Raw genomic sequence first — 19,865 nt, forward strand, 5'->3', positions numbered from 1 at the left:
GGAAAACAATAGCGAGGAGGGTAGGAGAAAAAATTGTAATAGTAAGGTGTGAGGGGGGGAGAAAAAAAGTAGTGATAAGGGTAGGGAAAAATAGTAAGGAGAGGGGAAAAACAGTAATGTCATGGGGAAAAATAGGAGGGATAAAGATAGGGGAAAGGGAGAAATGATGATAGGGGAAGGGGGGAAAATAGTAGCGATAAAGGTAGGGAAATGGGGGAAAACGGCGATGAAAAGGGCAGGGAGACGGAGCTGAGCTGCTGGGGCTCGAGGAGCCCGCGCGGTGCGGGGAGCGCGGCCTCGGCAGCATCGCGGCTGCGGGCGGTGAAGCCCCGAGGGGCGGGGGAGGCCCGGGGGTGCCGTCGGGTCCGGCATCGTCACGTGAAAGTCCCCTTTAAGTTTCCATCGAGAGGCCTGCGGGTGTCACATGATGGACATGATATAATGAAACAACATTGTGGGGAGGGAAGCATTAGGGCAGCACGGGGCAGAGGGAGCGCGGAGGGGGTACGCAGCACCTCTCTCCTCCCCTCCCCCCCGGCCCGCAGCCCTGCACCTGTCTGCGAGCTCCATAGCGGGCCATGGGGGCGCGGAGCGGAGGTGAGTGAGCAGCGGGGCCGGAGCGCTGAACGGAGGCGGCCGCGCTGGTTGCGCTGTGTGTGTGTATATGTGTGTATGTGCGTGTGCGGGGGGGGGGCCCGGTGGGGCTGTGCGGGAGAAGCGGCCCCGCCATGTTTAACGCGGCGGAGCTCCGCGTAAAAGAGCAGGAGGGAAAAAAAAAAAAAAGAAAAAAAAAAAAAAAAGAAAGAAAAAGCCCCGCGGAGCTCCGTGCCCGCCTCGATGTCCGCATTCCAGCTCATGTTGCGCAGATAAAATTCAAACTTGAGGTAAACACAAGCGGCGCTGGAAAGGGGGGGGTTGGGGGGGCAGGGGTGGAAGGAGGAGGAGGAGGAGGAGGAGGAGGCGGGGGGAGGGAGGGGGTGGAGGCTCTCTCCATCGCACCCCGCCCGCCCCTTCGCTCGCCCCCCGCACCTGGCTGCGCTGCCCCGAGCGCTCGGTCCGGACCCCCCCTTTCCCCTCCCCCCTCCCTTTATGGATGGAGGACGGGTTGGTGTGTAGTGTAGGGACCCCCATCCCGCGCCGTGCCTTCAAGGAGAGGATAAACTCTGCGGGCGCGGCAGGTGCGCGGTGTCTGCGTCGCGGGTGGGCGCCGAGAGGGGTTGTGCGGAGAGGGGGGGGGGGGAAGGAAGGGGTTCGTGGTGTTGTTTTCCTCGCGGTGAGGATTTAAAAGAGAGAAGAGAAAAAAAAATTGCACACCCCCTTTAAAAATTAAAATAAACACAGAGAAAAGCCAACCCCACCAGCAGCCCCACAGCGGCAGCGCCGATTCGGGGGCGGCGGAGCGAAAGGGGGGTTGGGGGGGAGGTGGTTGGGGGGGGGGCGGGCTGCGTTTCGAAGTGCGTATGGCAAAAACAAAATGTGGCCGATGGGGGGGGGTAGGGGGGGGGGGGGGGGGGCGGGGAGGAAAGCGCCGCTGCCTCGCCAGCCCCGGGCCTGTGACACAGGCGGTTTCGCTGGCAGCGAGTATATTTAGCACTTCCCCGAGCCCTTCGCATGCTCCAGCCCCGGTACGGAGCGTTCGCTTAATTAATTGACGCAGCTCTCGCCCCGCTGTGCCACATGACGGGGGCGATGGGCGGCCGAGGACGCGGCCCTACAGGTGGGTGCGTGGGGTTCTGTGTGTGGGGGGGGATTGAGGGGGGTGAAGCGGTGCTGCTTGTGGGGGGGCTGCGGCCGTAAAGGGTGTGTGGGGGGGGTGGCTGTGAAGTGGAAGTGCGTTTGTGGGGTGCATTGAGAAGGCTGAGGGTTTGAGGGTGCTGGAAGGAATGGCCGTGTTGGGAGATGACGTTGTGTTGTGGAGAGAGGGGTTGGGGGGTGTTGGGATGGGGGACACTGCGATGCTGAGCTTGAGGTATCTGAGAGGAATGGCTGACAGTGGGAAACGATGCTGTGATGAGCAAAGTTTCGGGGTGCCCGAGGGGATCGTCGAGCTGAAAGAGAACGGAGGAAGAAGCGCTGTGCTGTTTGAGGAGTGAGGGTTTGCAGTGCCTGAGGGGAATGGCCGTGCTGGGTGATGACGTTGTGGTGTCAGGGAGTGAGATTTTTGGGGTGTCTTGAGGGAATGGTGGTGCTGGAAGGGGAAGCAGTGCGGCGGTGAGGAGCTCTGGGTGCCTTTGGGGAATGGCTGCGTTAGAAGGTGACGTTGTGGGGTCGAGAAATGTGATTTTTGGGGTGCCTGGGGGGACCGCCGTGTGCTGAAAGGGGATGGAGGAAAGGCTGCACTGTTTGGGGAGTGAAGGTCTGGGGGTGCTGGTATGAGGATGGTATGAGGTTGAGGTGCGGAGTTTCTTAGGGATGGTGCTGAAGGGGAATGGAGGAGTTGGGTTTTGGGGTGCCTGGAGGGGAACGGCTGCACCTGGGAGGTGATGCTGTGAGGTTTTGGGGTGCGAGAGGGCGTCACTGCGTGGTATAGGGGAAGCCCTGTAGTGCTGAAAGAGGATAAGCATAGCAGCAACTAAAGGGGACGCTGCTATGGAGGAGACATATTTGGGGTTCCTGAGCGGACGGCCTTGCTGAGAAGGGACCCTGTGGTACTGCAGAGTGTGGCTTTGGGGTGCAGGAGGGAATCGCTGTGCTGAAAAGCAATGAAGAAATCCCTGCGGTGCTGAGGAGATGGGTTTGGGGTGCTGGGAGGGAGCAGCGGGGATCGGAAGGAGACACATTTTGGGGTGTCCGAGAGGATGGTTACACTGAGAAGGGAACACCCTGAGGCGTCGAGGAGTCGGGTTTGGGGTGCCTGAGGAAATGGCTGCTCTGGGAGGGGACGCTGAGGCGATGAGGAGCGCTGTCTCGGGGTGCCTGAGGGAACAGTTACGCTCTGAGGTGACGAGTGAGTTTTGGGGTGCTTAAGGGGATCCCAGGGTGATGAGGAGCGGCGTTTTGGGGTACCTGAAGGAATGGTTACGTAGGGAGGGGATCTGGGGGTGCCCGAGGCAGCAGCTGTGCAGGGAGGGGACGGAGGGGAGGGGACGAGAGCTGTGGGCAGAGCCGCAGTGGTTTTTTCCTGCGTGGCGCAACTGGCTTGTGGAGGGAGGGCAGGTGGCTGTGAGGCAATCGCCGCTCCGGGAGGAGAGCCTGGGGGGGCCCAGGGCCGCCTGGGGAGTACGAGGGGGGTCGGTTGGAGGGCGGGACGGGATGGGTCGGGCAGAGAGGAAGGGGCTGCGAGGCGGCGGGCCGCGCTCAGGGGGGGGGGGGGGGGTTCATCGTCGGGGCGGCCGAGCGGCGTCGCTGAGGGCGGGAAGCGCGCGCGACCCCTCGACGCGCGGCAGCAGCCCCCGCCTGGCGCCTCCTCAGCACTGCACCACGGCGGCGGGCCGGCTGGACACGCCCACCGCGCCCCGCGGGCCAATCACCGCGCCGCTTCCCTCCCCCCTCTCCCTGTCTTCTCCCTTCCCGCTCTTCCCCCCCCCTCTCTCCCTCCCTCCCTCCCCGCTCTCCCCCCCCCCCCACCTCGCTCAGCCCGCCCGCCCTTGGCAGGGCTGGAGCGCGGCCCGCCCCCGCCCACCCGCCTGTTTGTTATGGTCGGGGCCACGTGCCGCCGGCTCAGGCAGTCACGCGGCCCGGCCTCGCGCCGCCCCCAGCCGCTCCGGGGGCGACGGCAGCAGCGGGGAGCTCGTGGCGGCGGCGGGGGAGGGCGGGCCCGGGGCCTGTGACAGGAACAGGGCCTGAGGAGGGAAGTGGGTCCGGAACGGGCAGAGCGGGGCAGCCGGATCGATCTGGGACCCTTTAGTGCTGAGGGGAGAGGGCGATGGGGCCGCGCCGCACCTCCTGAGGGCCCTTTTCCCGGTGAGTGGGTCTGTCTGGTGCTGTGACAGAGCCCAGCGTGAGGTTCTCGACAGGAGGGTTTTTAGAACGGGCTGTATGCGACGTGTTTATGCTTTATGTGGGTTTCTCTCCCTCTGTGCCGTCCTGTGTGTCTGCCCGGGCCGTGTTGTTATGGCACGCTGCTTGGTGCTCAGGGGAACGGAGGTTGCTGCCATCCTCCAGAGCATAAACACTATTTATAGGTTGGGCAGGCTTTACTGCAGAGTGCCTTTGGATTTGGGGCCGAGCGAGGTGTCTTAGTGATGTTCTGGTGTTCCGGAGTTAGGATTTGATGGAAAGCTCTGGAAGAAGGTTGGTAGGCTGTGTAAGGAAAAGCAAGCTTGGCATTGAGGAACGTAATGCTGTCTTAATGCAACTTCTCAGATGGCAGAAGAAAACAGCAAGTAAGAGGATACGCAGTTCTAGATCAGAGGCTTTCAGCTCGCAGGCAGAGGACCCCAAGAGTCGGCTGGAGGCTTGCATGGGGTCTGTAGGAAGTGCCTGTGCCTGCAGGCAAATGCTTGGAGTTCAGGTTTCTCCATCTCAAGATCCTGGAAAAAAAACTAATATAAATATATATATATATGGAAGATCTCTATTTCTAGATCATGGAGATATTTTAGTTTAGAGTAAGTGGAGGAGGAGTGGGAAAGCAAACTGTATCTGGGTGTTCTGCTGTCTGTTTTGCTACTATAGAGCTTAAAAAGAAAGGTTGAGTTTAATGTATTTTGAAGAGTTACATAAGCCTAGCGTGGCAACCTTAAAGAGTTAAATAACAGCATGCAAACGAGCAAGAATAGGTTGGAGAGAGATGATTTTATAACCAGTGCTGACGAGCGTGCCCGGATATTTAAAACTACGACAGAGTTATGCTTGAATCTTGTGTTAGCAGTAAATGGTATTGGGGTTTTAATGCTCTGAGACAGAATGTGAGAAGGAGAATAGAAGGATAAAGTTTTTCGCAGGATGTGCAGGTCATTAAATGTATTGGGGATGGTTTATGATGCTTCGTTATGATGCTTCCATCCTGTCATAACATTACCAGTACGGTGTTCTGCATCTGAAATAGTGAGATTGTCTCAGATTGGAGGAGATTGCCTCAGAGAGGAGGGAATCTTGCCTTAAGATATAGGAAAGAGTAGTTGTGCTGTAGGGTGAAAGGATGATCATCAGCCGTATTTGGCACATGCTGTGGAGTGCTGGTGTTCTGTGTTGGTTATGGGAGTCAAATGAGATGGCGTTGGGCACAGAAGTACATTTATTTGCCTAAGCAGCATCTGCTTGTCTTATATATATCCTTCTACTTTGGGGTGATGGGGGGAACCTACCTTAAATAGGAAACGGGCAGGGAGCAGTTGGTTTGTGAGGGGATCTGAGGGCGCACAGGAGCAGAGCACGTCAGTGTCTGATCTTTGTATACGTGGAATTGCTGGTGGGAATTGATGCCTCAGGAAATTGCTTTCTCTCTATTTCTTTTTTGTCGGTGACACGCAGTTAAACATAAAACGGGCGCTTTGGATCCCGTATCCCATTTCTCTTTAATATAACTAAGATCGTTTATCTTCTCAGTCGGCTGGAGGGGGGGGAAATATTTCATTTTGTAACTTAGTTCACCTTCTCTTCAATTGCTGTCAGTTGATGACAGGGAACAATGTGTGCCGTACACGGTGTTCTACTGAGCTGTTTTGGTGACGAATATAATGTATATGGAGGAAAAAAAGAAATGAAAGCCTATGAAAAAATAGGTGTTGTGCCAGTCTCTTCTCACTTCTATGTAAACAGTCCCAATTTATCTTTCATGTGAGAGGTACTCGGTGTTACACGGTGGGATCTAATGCCGCATTTCAGTAGCAAAAAAAGATCTCTTGTTTTCTTGTTTGTTTGTGGTTTAAAAGGAAAAAAAAGAAGGTTTGGAAAAGCATTTGTCTAAATAAATGTTCACGTTGATGTGGCTCCAGGAAGTAGCGAAAGGCTGCTTTAATAAAAAGGGAAATTGGGAACTTATTTTAAAAGGCAAGTGTTTGTTAATGTTACTTGTTGCCTATTACACAGCTCAAATGGAGAGGAGCTCCTTATTCTGGGCTGTGTTTTTTCCATTGCTGTCATCACGTGTTGACTTTTTTTTTTCCCCTCCTCCTATTAACAATAAAAGCACACAGTGAAGTTTTTGCTGCCATGTCTGTAGTATGACTGGCTGTAGCGACCATGCAATATTTACACAGTGTTATTGCATAAATATCCTGCTTCTCCGATTATACAGCGGTACCGGAATATGAGCTTAAAGAACCCATAACTAAGGATAAAAATACTTGCAAACGCGATCCGTGACATAGAAATTAAAGAATAAAATGACAAAACCTTTCCCTGATAGTAATTCTGAGTCAGCTTCATGATAATTTTGTGTCCCGACTCGGGGCTTTCTGAAGCAAGAATTAATTAGAGTAGCAACTGTTTGCAGTGAGTTTATGCATATATGGTGTTTTTTCTCTTGGCTTTAGGCTTTGTGAAGGTACAGCATAAGACTTTACCATCCTTTGTGAGCCCTTCAGGGTGCTGCACCTCAGCCGGCAGGCTCTGCGTGGTTACCTAACAGCCGGGCTGCAAACTGGAGTTGTTTGTGTTCTGAGTTTCACCCTTATCAAGGTCAGAGATTTCATCCTTCCGTAGTTTCCTGATCTGAGAGCACTTAACGCTTGCAGACGGGCCCTCGTTTGTGGGTGTTTGTGACCCATCCTGAGCTCAGAAAGGAATGTGTTAAATGTCCCCAGGAACAGCTTGTTTCTCCGCAGATCTAACTCGGGAGATCCCTGAAAGTCCCCGAAAGACTGACAGCGACTCAGTAAAAAGAATATGAATTGTGGCAGTAAAACAGCCAAGCTGAAAGTTTGCTCAGTTTCTGACAGAAAGTGACGTATTTAGCAGGGCAAGGGGAAAAAACAAAAGCGATGGTTGTAGTACATGCTGGTTATAATTAGTTGGAATCAATCTGGATGCGGAAGTTTCGCCGTCGTCGGTAGGTTTATTTTATGAGTACTTCAATCTGAACATGTGGGATAATTGGGGGGGAGTTGGTGCTGCTCCTGAACTGGGCGTCACACTGAGCTGGATCCCATTGGGCTGTTTTGTGATGTGAGAACTCTAATTTCTTCTGTATTATAGGAAGCATTAATGTTTTCTGCTGATGTTGCTGGCTTTTTTGTTTATTTCTTTTTTTTTAACCAAAACATTCTTTCTAGGCTATAAATCTGTTATTAAAACATAAACAAAAGAAACGGGGAAGTAAATAGTTTCAGGAGCCATTTTTTATTAGCGCTTCTCCGAACGTATTTCTTGGTTAGACGGAAGGTCCTTCTGGAGAACATAAATAATGTGGTTGTTTCGTAAGCAAGCATAGCTGGTAAGTGAAAAGATGCTAAAGCAGGCGTAGTGTTTCTCCTGTTTTATCTTCCAAATTATTACTCCTTGGCACCAAGCTGAGAACGTACGAAGATATAAAGAATACAGTACAGGAGCCTCACCTTAACAGTAAGCTTGTGAGCAACAGTAAGCTTGTCAGTTTGCTAATAATACAGGGAAGTATTTTTTTAGGCAGCTGTTAATTGCCTGGATGGGAAAGCTGTGGAGAAGGAAGCATGGAAAGCATCCTGCTCTGCTGTGACCCCCCCCATCCTGGTGGTGCTTTGCATGCAGCAATGTGCTGCTCTGCTTGCATGTCCCACCACCATCAAGCAACCCGAGAGCTGAAGGAATCCTTATTCCTTTGTACTGCTTGTTAGATTGGATTGAATGTTGTCTACAGACTTTTTCTCTGGAGATGCACCGTAACTGCTCTCAGATTTGCATGAGATGATGGTACTTCAGTGTTAGCATTGTGTATGGGATGCCCGGAACGTCTGATTTGTATGATAACTATATTATATTCACTTTACAGAGTTTTTAATAGATCTGTGGCAGCTTTGGTCGGAGCTTCTGCAAACGTGTCGTTGTGAAATGAAGGCAGATACCGACTTCATCAACTACACTGTGCCAAGGAAAAGTAGAACTGAAAGGGAGATCAAATTTTAGCCTGTTTGGGGTGGGGGAAGCATTTTCTTGGTTGCCATTTATATCAGCATTATCAGGTGGTTCTGCCTGACGGGATGCTGGATGGTTGGTGGTAGTTAATCCAGAAGAGATGTCTGAAGCTGAGCCTATCTTTGCTTGATGAGGGCAATTCAGTGGGAGAATTCTCACTACCGGTAGCATAAGGAGCCGTGGAGTCTCTTGGGACAGAGAAGCTGCATCTAGCAATGGTGTTTACTTCTGGCAGAAGGGGAAAAAAAGAGTTTCTAGCTGTTATCTGCATGTGTTTTGTAAACTGAAAGCACTGTTTGCTTTCAGGTCTAGCTGCTGTACTGTGCCTTCCCCCCCTCAGCCATCCTCGTATTTATTTGGCTTGTCTTTCAATGCTAATCTGTTAAGGTCTGCTATACATCAGTGTATGTAACTCATATCTTTCATGTTCTGGTTTCTGTGACTTCAGGGCAGTGGCCCAGGCTCCTGGAGCTATCCGGATTCTGTTTATCCTGTTGATAGAGGACAGGATTCCAAGTCTGTGTAAAGCAGTTGGTATTTTTTTCTCAGCAAGACGTATGTATAGCAATGACACGTGTAAAAGCCAAGTCTAAACAGAACAGAAACCTTTAAAATCCTGCGGTGTTAAATACTGCTTGTGCTTTAAGACAGGTGTCAGTGGTGTTCGTCGTTTCAGATCAGCCTCTGGGTGCAGCGCAGGGATGTGTAAGTGTCATTGCCCTCTGCCGGAGGAGAGCAGAAGCACAGCGCTGCCTGGTGGGCCCGAGCTGCCCCGGGGCGCTCCGGGTCTCTGGGACAACGTTCAACCGCGTCACTTGGCATTCCAGCTTCCTTGTCAGTTCAGGTTCGAGCCAGATCGGCTAGTTGGTATTCTTACCTTCTTATCTGTGTCCATGAGCATCTGTTCAGTGAAGCCTGTAGTTGTCTGTATAAACAGAAGCCGGAATGGCAGATCCAGCGTCATGGGACCTGCTGGTCCTCTAAAAACTGTCATATACAACCATAGTTAAACTCTGTTAGCTTAACAAAATAGTGTGCCCTTCCCATAGAAGTTACAAACAATACTGTGGCTTTAGTCTTTGGATGGTTCGCCCTGACAGGTTTTGTTCATCCAGGGTTACCTATGGAACAGTACCGACGAATGAATCGATCTTTAAATTCAAGACACATTTGAATAGCGTTTGTATGGCACGTGATGAGATGGATGAGATCTGTCTGCTTTAATACGTCCTCGCTAACACTGAATATATCTGCTGGTTTTGGTAAGCCTGTAGTACAGCACAGCGCTATTTTATTATTACTTTTTGTGTTTTAGGTAAATTCTTGCTTTAGTCTCCTCCAGAAACTGGAGTTTTCATGTGCGAGTGGTGCTGAGGTTAAAAAGGATTTAATGAAGACAGAGTTCAGCTTATCCTACGTCAGCGAGAGCCTCTGTTCTCTAACAGAATTACTGACATTCATGAGGAAGTCCTTGCAGAACATTGGAAAGAAAAAGTCAGAGATGATGATCAGGGAGTATTAACCATGAACTGTAAATTGAATTGATCCAATTTCAGTTACTTGAAAGAAGTATTGTTTTGGTAATGAGCGGCACCTATAAGCAGTGATGCTGGAAATCAGAACTGTAATACAGAAGGAGAAAATGTTGGTAGGGATGTTTGATTGGTTTGCCTACGCCCTTGACTTGGTGGGAGAGGGATCTCTCTAAGGGCATACATGGAAAACAGATTGTCCAGGAGCAGCCTGGATGACTGGGTGCAGTCCTGTATTGCATGCAGGCACATGCTATGATTCAGTTTTCAGGCTTCAAGTTGAAACTGTCTCCGGGCCTCTTAAAAGGCTGTTCCGTGTTTGATATCACTGGTGCTTAGAAATTTAAGACTCAGTTCCCTGGTAAATATAAGTCTGTAAGTTGCAGTCTGCATACATCCATACTTTTTTTTGTTGTGCAAATCCTGGCCGTTAATGTCAATACCGCTGTCTTCTCCCTTGTGTTTTACACGTGTTGCATCTGTGGATAGCAGTTAACTGCTTTCATGGCCTTTGTTTTGTTCTAGACCAGCAGTTCTTTATTCATGCCCTCCCCCCTCTTCAGGATGCACTGCATGCTCCTGTAGTTTGAAGACCACTGGTTTCAAAACCAAACTTCTTTTAATGTTTTCCTGTCACCTCATGTTCCTGTGGGTAAAGTTAACTTCTGAGAACGTTCTTGTAGTGTTATTCTCATAGTTCCCAGGTCAGATAAATAATGTAGATGCTATTTTGCCATGTCTAGTATCAGTTTAGTCACAGTCTCTGTGTATTTATACCTTCCATTCATGTTTTCCTTAGAGATGACAAAGTACTCCTATTATCATGAGCAGGTTTAATTTTGTTCCCTGCACTGCTGGCTGCTGAAAGCAGTGATTGCATCTTCTGGCAGTTTGTAACAAAATCCATTACCACTAAAATAATGTATTTACCTGCAGTAGATGAGGTCTACTTTCAAGAGCAGGTCTGTGATGTACATAACATTCCTAATAGACAGGGACTACAGCTTCTTTCTTACTCTGCTACTTCCACAGTTAAACTGGAAGCCCTCCCTGAGACTTGCAGATACGTCCTCTTTTATAGCTGTGTCTAATTATTTCTATACCTTTAACATTACTGGCTTCTCTGTGCAGTTTATTCGGGTAAATATACGCGGTTTATTTCATTTTAACACTGTGATCATAAATCTTTGCGGAGACCTTAACTAATATTGTTAACAGCTCATTGTTCTTTTTAATAACGCGGGCAGAAACTCATCAGGATTTCAAAAGAAGTTGTGGTGATTCCTATTCCCTTCAGGTTTTTTCTTCGGCTGTTCCTTTGTCTGTAGCTGCTGCTGGTGTCTGCCTTCATTCTGCCACTGCCTGGCAGAAAGCAAACAAGAAAAGGGTGAATAAGTCTATCTTCTTCCTGCAGGTGGTATTTATGATTCTATTGGTTTTTCTCTTCACTTGTTTCTCTGCCCTTCTTTACCTATTTCCTGGATGTTACGTTACCTTTGTGGTTTGGTGCTTCTGGAAGTTTAAAGAGAATAGAAAACTGAGCAAGGAAGGGCATCATTGGGATTCTCCTTCTGCCCTGTCCTTGCCATGATGCTGGGCCTTACGTGGTGCTCGGTTCAGTTTGCCTTACAGCATTCAGCTGCATTCAGTGATGTCAGTTTTCAGTAACGTCTGTTTTCTGCTCTTGCCTGTTGCTGTCAGGAGGCAGTCAAGACACGAAGATGAACGCAGACTCATCTTACCTCCTTAGCGATGCTTAAGGAAATCCTCCTGTGGCTTTCAGCTCTTTGATTCATAACGTTAATATTTCTTAGAAATAAATGAATATCCCATTCCTCACTTAAGTTGACTTCCTTGCTAAGTGGCTTCACATCCTGTAGCTGTAAGATAGATGTTCATAGCATCTCCACTCCTTGCAGTAGATGAATGGAACTTTCTAGAGTGCTTGCTGTTAAGACAGACTTTCTAGCAACATCTCTTGCAGAACTGAATTCAGAACTTAATTTTTCCTTCCATCGTTATCTCACTTTAAAATGAATAAAGATATAAAGATGTTTTCTCAACTAATTGGTATTCAGCCGACCCCTCTACTTCTCTAAAGAATTGTGTTAAGTAGTATTTGTATTAATAGTATTATCTGTGCCCTCCTGTGGTTCATAAGAGCATATTTAAGTATTACATTATGTTAACCAGCTCTGTGGATAGCTCAGGATTCAAGTTGCTTATATTTGCAGTTCTGCTGCTTTGTTCTTCATCTCCTGTAAGCACTGTATATAAGAGGTTGGGGCTGCAGTCCTTCCAGTGCTGACTGCCAGCACTGCTGGGAAAGAGGTCAGCTTGAACTAGCTTGAGATATCCCAGTGAGGCACGTTGACTGTTGCTGGTAAGGCTTGTTGGATATGAGGGAATCAAGTTGGCAGCAAGGAGGGCACAGAAAGGGAGTTAAAAGAAATTAAGGCATACAAGCACAAAAAAACCCAGACTAGATAAGATGAGAAATCAGAGTCTGTGGTGAGCAGAGGGATGACCAGTGCAGGGAGGCCAGAACAGGTGAGGTTCTATTTTTAGTGAAGCTCAGTATGAGTTGTTAAACAGAAGTGTTTGCTCTGTACATAAAAATCGTATTTGAACATTTCAGGGAACTCTTCTGTATCTGATGGTTATGAATTCATGTGCCTGGTACGTACTATCACACACTTAGCTAACTTAAGGGACATGTAATAGGAATTTTATAAGCTGTTCCATTATTGTATTTTCCATATTTTATACTGTATCGTAGACTGCTTTCTCATCATGGAATGGTTTGGGCTGGAAGGGACCTTTCAGATAATCGAAGTTCCAACTCCCCACTATAGGCAGGGATGCCTCTCACTGGACCAGGCTGCTCAAAGCCCCATCCAGACTGGTCTTAAATGCTTCCAGAGAGGAAGCTTCCTTCTTCCTGACAGGAAGCATTCTTGACCATATGCCTGCTGTCCCCGTATTATAATATATTATCCATTTCTAGGATTGTGAAGAGAGCATTACATCAACTCAGGAAAGCATCCCATCCCTTACTCAGCTGTGTGAGAAGATAGCAGTGCCTGAACCACTCCACTTGCCTTTCCTAGCCTGTATTCCTCTGCATTCAGTTTTTGCTTGGAGCCTTTCCCATTTGGTCACGTTACCTGTTCATTTCCTTACTGCTCTTATGAGTGCCGGTATTTGAACCGACTGTTGAAATTAAACAGAAGGCATTCTGCCTTTTCCTGAAGGGACCATTGAATTGATGTAGGAATTAACTTGAGAGATGTCAAGTGCTGGAGGTTTCAGTACAGGAGTTTGTACAGGAATAAATCTGGAATCTTAAATATAGATTTAATGGGAAGATTTGTCACTGTCCTATCACAAGATTAATTTGTTGGCCCTGGATAACACCGGCTCTTGTGTTTTTACCATAAAGTGATGTGGTCCAGCACTCATCTGGCTCACATGCTGGAAATGGTTTGTTTCTTGTTAAATGAGTCATTTCTGTGCATTCGTAACTATAGTTAATTAGTTAATGGTTCTTACGGTTAACACGCTTCTTGCAGGATTTCTTCTGCCCTTGAATTGTGATTTGGAGTATTCAAGTTTGACTCAAATACCAATGTAGAAATTCCCCCTAGGAGTGCTTGTTTCCAAATAAATCTGTCTAGATTACGTGCCTGTAAAATTATCAGTCTTATTATTACTTTTATGTTATTAAGTCAGGGCTGTGGTGGGGTTATGTTTCCTTACAGCGTGCAGGAATGTTCATGTTTTAGGCTTCAGAGTTGCACATAATGTGGTAAGGAGTTGGCTTCTGGAGGTGCCTTCATTTGCTCCATAGCAGTGGTGTGTGCTTTGAGGTAACAAACATGGTCCCACAGCAATGATATTACTGATAGTTTGGGTTCTGCATGTTTAAAAACAACAACAAAAAGCAGTGTTGCCAGTGCATGCTTGCTCTTATTTAGGTATTACATTAATAGGTAGTGATCATTTCCCTTCTTCTCTACATAATTGAATATATTTTTTCTGTTTTCTCAAAGATGTTTCTTGTCACAATCAGGAAATACCTGCTTAGGAGAAGATGGAACATAAGGCCTTTTAATGAATGATCATGGTTCAGTTATGGTTCGGTTTTACCCTTATTGCTTTTATTGCTGAAGGGGTCATTTTAGATTGCAGAACTTTTTGGGTCGATTTTATTTATTGTGTCTTCAGTACTTGATAATTATCATTGCTGTCAAGTATTGAATTTCTGGTCTAAGATACGTAATGCTGACAGCATGTGTGATGTAACTGCAGGATTTGTACCAAGCACGTTGGCTCAAAAAAAAGCAAAGGGCTTCTTAGATTTTTAGCCTTATCAGTTGGTATTTGAGGCCTGGTGCACTTTAATGGCTATGATTTTAAACTAATGGAACTTTGCCTTAAGTGTAGTTTAATTCCTTGGTTAAACTAGAAGACTAAAGTTGCTCTGATGGGTAGAGCCTTTTTTTCCCAGTTGCTGACTTAAGTTTTTAAGGCTGTTATCAGACCCCTTCTTCCCTTTTTTAAGTAATAGCAGTTTTTGCCTTACACAGCCCTCTTTCTTCGTTGTTTATTCCTGTAATGCTTTTATGACTAGGAACTATATCACTTAGTCAGGTAAGCGAACAAAGCTTTTACTCTATGCTCAAAGCACTGATTTCCAGCCCCACCCCTTCCCCTTTCTTTTGATCGTCTTGAACTGTGTCTGATCTACATATTTGGCTCAGATCTGAGAAAGATTTGCACCTCAGTTTGCCTACTGCCCTCACTTAAAGCAGCATGGGAACAGTGTCCCTTGGCAACTCTTAATACCCTCCAGAATGCCTGAAGTCTGTGGTGAGTTAGCTTGCTGTGCTGGGCTTTGATGTGCTGTGCACTTGGAATAGCTCATCAAAGCAGAAACATGGTTTAAGAAACTATTCTTAATCATCCTGCAGTTGTTAGCTGCTGCTCTACAGCTGACTCTGCGTGAATCGTCCTCCATTTCCTGCCTCTGAAACTTCATGGTCCTGTCTTTCATTTTGGAGCTGGTGCTGTTGTGTCATTTTCCAGCTGAGGCCGGCATGGAGCCTGCAGGTGCTTCTCTGCTTTGTTCAGCTGATTGCTGCCGTTGAACAGTTGAGCACCGATGGAGCAGAGAGCAGCAGTGAGAGCTCGTGCAGGCAGTCTTCTGTTGTTGCTGGGAAGCAGCAGGAGCAAGCGACCACATTCTCTTGTCTATCATTTATGCTGGTGCTTCTCTGCTGCTTTTATCTCCTCGTGGTCTAGATTGAATCCTTTGGCTGCTGTTGCTGATTGCAATTTGTAGTCCTAAGGTTGCTGCTGGGGATCACACAGCTCTTTGATTAAAAAATAAACAACCACCCCCAAAACATTCTGGTGAATCCCTTCCATTCTGCAAGCACTGTGCTGTCATTCGATGGGTTGGTTGTTACCATTCTGTTGCCAGCTCTGCTACCAGAAAGTTCTGTGCTGATGCTTGAGTCTTCATTCTTCTCTAACAGGGCACACACGATAATTGGATAAGCTCTCCAGGCAGCTGTGAGCTGCTGCTCTAAATTGGGGTCTCACCTGCTTTATATGTCAGCCTGATGACCCATGGTCACTTTGTAACGGGCTGAGCTTTTTCCTCCTTGTTTCCAAACTGAGGAGCTGTTTATAGCAGAAATATGCCCAAGAATATGAATCGCCTCCGTTGGAATTTGCTTCTCTTATTCAAGCTCTTAGGGTTATTCAGCTCTTTCTGGGCAGCATCCTGATTCTCTGTTCCTAACGTGGTTTTATCAACAGGCATCAACTGCGTTCCTCCGTCTTATGTCAGGATTGCAATAGGAAGAAAACATAACAAGCCCCTGATTTCTAAACCAAGCTGATTAATTGTAAGTGTCTACACCTTTCCATCACCATAGAATAGTTACGTGGAGAAGTCTTCAGAAGAAAGATGTTCAGGATATCTTTGTGGATTTAGAAAAATCTGATAGTGAGATCCAGTTCTTCTGAAGGCATTTCAGCTCGTTCTGAGTTACTGAAATCAGTGAAGGAAACTGGACAGAAAATCTGCTCGTTTCCTTATATCGGTGGTAATGTAGTTGATGTAATACTGCTTTGATTTCTGTATTAACTGAGTGTGAGTACTTCTGATCTGAATGTGTGGATAAGTGCATTAAAGAAGAATGTAGGGAGTGGAGACGTGACTGAAATGGAACCTATAAGCCTTGCTAAGGCGGTTGTTAAATACCAAAAGGTTCTTCAGTCATTCAAACAGCAAAATAGAAAGGGGAGGCAAAGCTCTCCTTGGAGGTGATAACATTTAAGCATTTGGTTCATTCACTGTGTAAAATCATGGTGTGGGGGGGAAAGGCTGGATGGCTGATGAATGTAAGGGTTTAGAAACTGAGGCGGTTATGAAAGTGAAAGGTGCTGAAGCACTGAAGTACAGATGGTGTGATGTGCTACCAAAACTTTCAGGAGTTCTTCTTTTTTAACACAACTTTGGTATAGCTTAATGTTTTTCATAACTAATGTGTATGTTGAAATAGCTGAGCTGCTGCACTTAATCCAGAGCACTGTTTTTTAAACGGTAACAGAAACCTGGACACCTTGGAACTGGACAACTACGTTTGCTCACGTGGCTTCAGTAGACTTGGGAAATAAACCTCATTAAATACAGTCAGCTTTATCAAAAGTAGCTCATGCTGGAATAGCCTGGTATCTGGCAAGATATACTTTATGTAAGGTCCTTGATGGGAAGCTATGTGGAAGAATGCTGTTGAAGCTGCACTTTTATCAGGAAAGCTGTAATGTTGTTGACAGGGTGGCCAAGAAGTGGTGATGGGCAGTTTAGGAAATGGAAGGAGTAGAATGGGGGCAGGTTTTAGAGAACAGACCTTTCATGTGTGTGGCTTAGGCATAAGGGGTGTCTATACCTGCTAGGGCTTTGCACATGGGCATACAATATTCAGAATTAAAAGAAACTTGTACTATTAATGTGAATGTTGAAGTGGGAGCAAGTAATGCTGCCTCTCTCTCGTTCTGTGGTTGTTATTTATAAGAAGCTGTGAGGTCATTGGCTTCCTGTATGAGCCACTTCCTGAAAGCTTTTGTTTTACATGGTAAATCTAAAAATGTATTTCTTCGAAAAACTCAGCTGTGTTTTGTTTTCTCTTCTCTTGCTTCTGTCTCCTTACTTTTGCTTCTGCTCCATTGCTTATTGCAGGACAGGATGCATTGTGATGGAGGGCACGAGCTGCATTGTAGGAGTGCTGCAGAGAAAGGTAGTTCCAGAAAGCCATCGCCGCTGGTAGAGTAGGAAGTGCTTAAAGCAGTCTGACATGCAGCAATATTGACAGTCTTGAACATTAGTAAACTTGTGTGTCATACATAGGCAAATGGTCAGATTACATCTAAGATAAGCGAAACCTGAACTGGCATAACTTTTCAGTGCATTATATTCATGTTCAGTTCTAAATATCTAAGGGGCACTTATTTCTGTGCAGTGCTATAGTTGAAGTTACTTGCAGTTATAAAGAGCTCATCTCTAGGAAACAAGAGAATTCCAAGAATTTAGAAGAATATAGAAGAATTGTCTGTTTTTTCATCCAAATAACTAAAAACATGTATGATTCTTAAAGGGAATATAATATACAATGTATGGGTCACCTGTTTTATTTAACTTTTTCCACTTTGCTAAACAAGGCTATTCGCTATGCTAGCAGCGTAAAGAACCTAGAACAGCTCTGTAAATGTAAATTATCTATAAATGATCTGAAGTTTAAAAATGTGGAGGAGAACTTCACATCGGTTTGAAGGTGCAAGAAAAATAAGAGTTGTCTTTGTGGCTAATGATATCTCGTTCAATTCAGATGAGGTATTTTGCTTAATGACTGTGGAAGATAATACTGAGACTTGGTAAAGGAAAGCCTTAAAAATACAAATACTTCTAAAATAAACAAATAGTTGGAATAATTTCTTTTTCTTTGGCCAATCAGCACATTCTTTTATTGCAGCTATAAAACCATTCTCTACGTCTCCATCGAGCCTTGCTGCCTGCTGGCAATATTCCTGTCCATTTCATGGTAATTTTATCAGTTATTGGCACTTGTCAATAGCTCATCCATCATAAATCTGACATCTCCCAAACCCTGTCTATTTGTACCAGAATCGGTTTGCAGATTTCTATAAATACAGTTCAGCCCTCAGCTTCCTGTGGCTTCAGTTGCTGTTGGATGAAGAAAGTAGACTTAAATTGACTTGAGATAGCCATGGTTGGTGTTCTGTTGATACTTTTCCCCTCTCTTTTCTTATCCAAGTTTGAAACCTGTGGATGTGGAGAAATGGAAGCAATGCCTGCATTGGCACTTGCTTAATCCTGAGATTGATTACTGAAAAATTTCTCTCCTAATGTGAAAGTAATGACTCTGTGCTGATGTTATTGGGAACTGTGGGAGCATGCATTTGCTTTATGTTAGACTCTTCACCTTAGTGGTTTCAGTTAGTGTCTCTTAATGTGAGGCTCCGGTTTGCTGTCCTGGTATCATAATGCAATCACTGCACTGTCTGATCGGCGCGTGATTTTGGTCAGTTTTGAGAATTAAATAACAGACAGAAGTTACCACTGTGGTTAGGCTGAATGGATGTACCTGACTGTCAGATACCAGCTCCAGGTGGACCTCTTCAGGTTTTGTTGCGTTCCTCTTTGTCCTGGTGTTGTCGTTCACCTGTAAAGGGAATCTAGGTGTGCTTGATTGAATCGGTTCCTACCAATTCTGTCTAGCATGTAGTCTGACTGCTCAGCTGGGGAAAAAAAAACAACTCAGGACCACGGGGGTGAGTTGCAATGATAGAAAAGGGTTTGGCCGATTAGGAGATTTAGGTCACTAAGCAAGGGTAATAATATGGCCTAAGAGCTGCAGTCACGCTGAAACATAACAGTTATAATAATAAAAACAGTGAAGTAAACTGGGAGTTAAACAGAAAGGCTCTTAACAGCACATCACTGCAGTTTCAGATAGCTATCACTAGGAGGACACACAGACCACGACATTAAGGAGCTGCTTGTTTACCTCTCCCCGTTAACTCCTTTGGTGCTAGTTTATAAAATCCAGGCAAGTACTTGGTGGAAGGTTGCTGCATAGTAAGTTGTGACTTCAGATATTGTTCTGCTCAAAGTAGAGAGTTGTGTAACAGAAGAGAAAGGAGTATGATAACATTTGGAAATCTCTCGGTGCTTGCTTTGTCATCGAATCAGCAGAATGCTTATTCTTGTGTGCATGTGTCGGGTAGTAATTGATGGCATGTAGGTGGAAGTGAGCTTTTTAATTGGTTAATGTCCAGTTTTCTATTACAGTAATTTCAAATACCTTTTTCTGATACGGATGCTTCTGCTGGGCAGGGTGCTGTGTAAGGTGGATTGCTAGCCGGGGTTTAGTGCAGCATTTGTTGTCATCTTGGCTAATATTTAGCTTATTTGTGGTATTGCACGGTGTTTGCAAATAGCTTTTCTTTTCATGGTCTGTGTATGTTTACGTAGATTCTGATGTACAGTATCTGTACCGGGATAAGTAAAATGGAAATGAGGTTAATTGGTGTAAGTAGTCTGTAGACTGCCCGTGTTGCTGAGGCAAGCTGTTACCTAACAAGGATTTCAGATTCTGACTCTTTCTGTATAGGATCATTATTGATATCACACATGCAGACAAAGATGATAACTGAAGCATATGCTTTAAATAAAATGACACGAGAAGATGAAAAAATGGTTTCAAACTTAAAATTAGTGAAGGATTCATGAAAATAACACCAGATGGAGAGAAAAAGAAAGTAAGACAGATTATTAATAAGTATGATGTGCTGCAGTTCCATAGGATATAATCTTGCAGGCTGCCAGTGTGTGAAATTCGCTGTGATTTCTGTAAGAGTTGCTTTATTGCATAAAGTGAAAAGATGTCAACTGACTCTTCTGGAATAATACCTGGTATTCGAAGTAAGAGCACTGCCCAGTTTTAGGTAGTTCTGAATTGTTACAAGCCTCTAGATCTGGTTAGAATGGAACAGAGTCTTGAAAAAGAAGTGTTATTTATGGAATTAATACGGTTTTACATCTCTGGATTCATGTACTTCATTTGCTTTGAGACGTTTTCCTAATGCAGCTGGTTTCTATAGCTGAATTTTGTAGGACTCAGCAGCACAGCCTCTCCATCTCCCTGCAGGAACGCTTAGATCTGGGACTGTTGCATGGGTGCTTTGTTGAAACTTGTGTTTAAATAAACCTGTTCACTTCTTTCTCATTCTGTGTTAATTGGAGTT

At 46.0% G+C, this 19,865-nt stretch overlaps 1 long non-coding RNA gene across 1 annotated transcript in view; it reads left to right on the top strand.

The window, feature by feature from the left end:
* The first annotated feature begins 203 nt into the window (after positions 1-203).
* LOC140253473 (uncharacterized) overlaps positions 204-19,865 on the top strand; it is a 55,859-nt gene continuing 36,197 nt past the window's right edge. Inside the window, exon 1 of the long non-coding RNA XR_011903862.1 lies at positions 204-597. This is a non-coding gene — a long non-coding RNA (uncharacterized lncRNA). The remainder of the gene's footprint in view (positions 598-19,865) is intronic.

The sequence above is a fragment of the Excalfactoria chinensis genome, chromosome 1, assembly GCF_039878825.1.
Source record: "Excalfactoria chinensis isolate bCotChi1 chromosome 1, bCotChi1.hap2, whole genome shotgun sequence".
Classification (NCBI taxonomy): domain Eukaryota; kingdom Metazoa; phylum Chordata; class Aves; order Galliformes; family Phasianidae; genus Excalfactoria; species Excalfactoria chinensis.